Raw genomic sequence first — 4521 nt, 5'->3', positions numbered from 1 at the left:
TGGATTACTCTTTGGTTCAAAAGAGATTAAGCTCACAACAGAGAGAACAAATGTTAGCTATTCAAATACATTTGGTGGCATATTGTGACATTTCTGATATACTTTATTTTCAGCATCATTAATACATGGGACCAAACACTTTACATGTTGCCTTGTAATATATTTTGCATGACATTTCAAGTTAAACATAACTTTGCAACATATTATTTATTCCCACACTTAATAAGTAAAGTAGTTTGCATTGAGCCTTGGCTTGAGAGGCAGTGAACAGCTATAGCTCCTTGCTCCTGTTTCTGTAGTGTGAGCAGCTTATGTACAAGTAATAACTTCCAATGTATCTGACATCTCTAGTCTCTTCTAGAATTACTAATTATAAAACTGGGTCAATGTATTACATTACACTTCAGATCCCCCAGTTTCTACACAGATCAGAACATGCCCCTTCAGTTATGATGCAGCTTATACAGTTGAAGTTGGAAGTTTACATACACTTAGGTTGGTTAAAACTCATTTTTCAACCACTACACACATTTATTGTTAACAAACTATAGTTTTGGCAATTTGGTTAGGACATCTACTTTGTGCATGACACAAGTAATTTTTCCAACAACTGTTAACAGACAAAATTATTCACAGTATCACAATTCCAGTGGGTCACAAGTTTACATACACCAAGTTGACTGACTTTAAACAGCTTGACCTGTGATGTATTTCCAAGGCCACCTTCAAACTCAGTGCCTCTTTGATTGACATCATGGGAAAATCAAAAGAAATCAGCCAAGACTCAGAAAAAATTGTAGACCTCCACAACTCTGGTTCATCCTAGGAGCAATTTCCAAACCCTGAAGGTACCACGTTCATCTGTACAAACAATAGTACGCAAGTAAAAACACCATGGGACCACGCAGCCTCATACCGCTCAGGAGGGAGACGCTTCTGTCTCCTAGAGATCAACGTACTTGGGCGAAAAGTGCAAATCAATCCCAGAACAACAGCAAAGGGCTTGTGAAGATGCTGGAGGAACAGGTACAAAGTATCTATTTCCACAGTTAAACGAGTCCTATATCGACATAAACCTGAAAGGCCGCTCAGCAAGGAAGAACCACTGCTCCAAAACCTCCATAAAAAAAAGTCAGACTACGGTTTGCAACTGCACATGGGACAAAGATGTACTCTTTGGAGAATGTCTCTGGTCTGCTGAACAAAAATAGAACTGTTTGGCCATAATGGTCATCGTTATGTTTGGGAAAAAGGGATGGCTTGCAAGCCGAAGAACACCATCCCAACCGCGAAGCACGGGGGTGGCAGCATCATGTTGTGGGGGTGCTTTGCTGCAGGAGCGACTGGTGCACTTCACAAAATAGATGGCAAAGATGGCATGAGGAAGGAAAATGATGCATGAGGAAGGAAAATATGTGGATTTATTGAAGCAACATCTCAAGACATCATTCAGGAAGTTAAAGCTTGGCCGCAAATGGGTCTTCCAAATGGACAATGACCCCAAACATACTTCCAAAGTTGTGGCAAAATGGCTTAAGGACAACACAGTCAAGGTATTGGAGTGGCCATCACAAAGCCCTGACCTCAACCCTATAGAACATTTGTGGGCAGAACTGAAAAAGCGTGTGCGAGCAAGGAGGCCTACAAACCTGACTCAGTTACACAAGCTCTGTCAGGAGGAATGGGTCAAAATTCACCCAACTTATTGTGGAAAGCTTGTGGAAGGCTACCTGAAATGTTTGACCCAAGTTAAACAATTTCAAGGCAATGCTACCAAATACTAATTGAGTGTATGTTAACTTCTGACCCACTGGGATTGTGATGAAAGAAATAAAAGCTGAAATAAACCATTCTCTCTACTATTATTCTGACAATTCACTTTCTTAAAATAAAGTGGTGATCCTAACTGACCTAAGACAGGGAATTTTTACGAAACCTGAGTTTAAATGTATTTGGCAAAGGTGTATGTAAACTTCCGACTTCAACTGCATGTGGAACAATTTACAAAAAAACTTAGAATTTGTGTTCTGGTGCCAAAAATGTATTTCTGATCTTTTAAATGTTAACTGTGATTGTTTTTCTTAAGGTGTATATGTATTGTGTCTGTGTAGTTGTGCATACAGTGGCAAGAAAAAGTATGTGAACCTTTTGGAATTACCTGGATTTCTACATAAATTGGTCATGAAATTTGAACTGATCTTCATCTAAGTCACAACAATAGACAAACACAGTCTGCTTAAACTAAGCCTGAGCTAATGAGTTAATGACTTCTCAAAAAGCTAATTGGATTCAGGAGTCAGCTAACCTGGAGTCCAATCAATGAGACGAGATTGGAGATATTGGTTAGAGCTGCCTTGCCCTATAAAAAACACTCACAAAATTTGAGTTTGCCATTCACAAGAAGCTTTGCCTTATGTGAACCATGCCTTGAACAAAAGACATCTCAGAAGACCTACGATTAAGAATTGTTGACTTGCATAAAGCTGGAAAGGGTTACAAAAGTATCTCTAAAAGCCTCGATGTTCATCAGTCCACGGTAAGACAAATTGTCTATAAATGGATAAAGTTCAGCACTGTTGCAACTCTCCCTCGGAGTGGCCCATCCTGCAAAGATGACTGCAAGAGCACAGAGCACAATGATGTTCAGAAGAATCCTAGAGTTTAGCTAATGACTTACAGAAATCTGTGGAACATGCTAACATCTCTGACAAGTCTACGATACATAAAACGCTAAACAAGAATGGTGTTCTTGGGAGGACACACGGAAAAGCCCTGCTGTCAAAAAAAGACATTGCTCAACGTTGGAAGTTTGCAAAAGAGCACCTGGATGTTCCACAGCGTGACTGGCAAAATATTCTGTGGGACAGATTAAACTAAAGTTGAGTTGTWTGGAAGGAACACACAACACTATGTGTGGAGAAAAAAAGGCACAGCACACCAACATCAAAACCTCATCCCAACTTTAAAGTATGGTGGAGGGAACATCATGGTTTGGGGCTGCTTTGTCGCCTCAGGGCCTGGACAGCWTGCTATCATCAACGGAAAAATTAATTCCCAAGTTTATCAACATTTTGCAGAAGAATGTAAGGCTATCTGTCCGCCAATTGAAGCTCAACAGAAGTTGGGTGATGCAACAAGACAACYACCCAAAACACAGAAGTAAATCAACAACGGAATGGCTTCAACAGAAGAAAATCCGCTTTCTGGAGTGGCCCAGTCAGAGTCCTGACCTCAACCCGATTGAGATACTGTGGCATGACCTCAAGAGAGTGCTTCACACCAGACATCCCAAGAATATTGCTGAACTGAAACAATTTTGTAAAGAGGAATGGTCCAAAATTCCTCCTGACCGTTTTTCAGGTCTGATCCGCAATTACAGAAAATGTTTGGTTGAGGTTATTGCTGCCAAAGGAGGGCCAACCAGCTATTAAATCCAAGGGTTCACCTACTTTTTCCACCCTGCACTGTGAATGTTTACACGGTGTGTTCAATAAAGACATGAAAATAATTGTTTGTGTTAAAAGTTTAAGGATACTGTGTTTGTCTATTGTTGTGACCTAGATGAAGACCAGTTCACATTTAATGACCAATTTATGCAGAAATCCAGGTAATTRCAAAGGGTTCACACTTTTCCTTGCCACTCTATATGTTTATTTCTTTTTATTGAAAACAGGGCTCTACTGCAAATGAGACATTGGTCTCAGTTGATCCTGTTTAAATAAAATTATTATTTTTTAAAGTACACCCGCTGGACGCTAGTCTATCATAGGACCTTACCTCCACTTATATCTCCTTAATGCTGAGTGCCAAGCAGACACTCATCAGGTACAATTTTTACAGCCTTTCATATGACTCGGTGGGAGATCAAACTTCCAATCTCAGGGTGAACACTAACCACATGGTCACTGGTGAATGATAAAAGATGTCGAACTACTATTTATCTAATTTCCTTGACTGACAAAACAAAATCTGAGGGAGTTGTAGGTAGTTAGTTCTGATGACCTCTGATCTCCTATGGTGTGTGTTGAGCCCTACGGCAAAACACAGTTCCTGTCAGCGCTGACAATATTTCTTGAATTTTCTTGGGTGTGAGATAACAGGTCAACTACCGAAACTGTGTGGGGGGGTCCTTACCATTGATCTTCCAGTTCAGCCTTTCTTTCTCCTTCTGTAGCTGGTCACGCTCCATAGTTGTAGTGTTCAGACTCTTCATCAACTTGTCTATTTCAGTGGTCCTGGTATTTAGACTATTCTGTAGCTGGTCTCTCTCAGTGTTCCTGGTATTTAGACTATTCTGTAGCTGGTCTCTCTCTGTGGTCCTGGTATTTAGACTATTCTGTAGCTGGTCTCTCTCAGTGGTCCTGGTATTTAGACTATTCTGTAGCTGGTCTCTCTCTGTGGTCCTGGTATTTAGACTATTCTGTAGCTGGTCTCTCTCTGCAGTTGCATCTGTAAAACGGAAAAGTCAATCAAAATGTGTAACTATCACAACATTGACTACAAATGTTTAATAAAAAACCA

The sequence above is a fragment of the Salvelinus sp. IW2-2015 genome, unplaced genomic scaffold (genome assembly GCF_002910315.2).
Source record: "Salvelinus sp. IW2-2015 unplaced genomic scaffold, ASM291031v2 Un_scaffold4026, whole genome shotgun sequence".
Lineage (NCBI taxonomy): Eukaryota > Metazoa > Chordata > Actinopteri > Salmoniformes > Salmonidae > Salvelinus > Salvelinus sp. IW2-2015.
The sequence above is the reverse complement of the archived record's forward strand: the minus strand, read 5'-3'. Positions refer to the sequence as shown.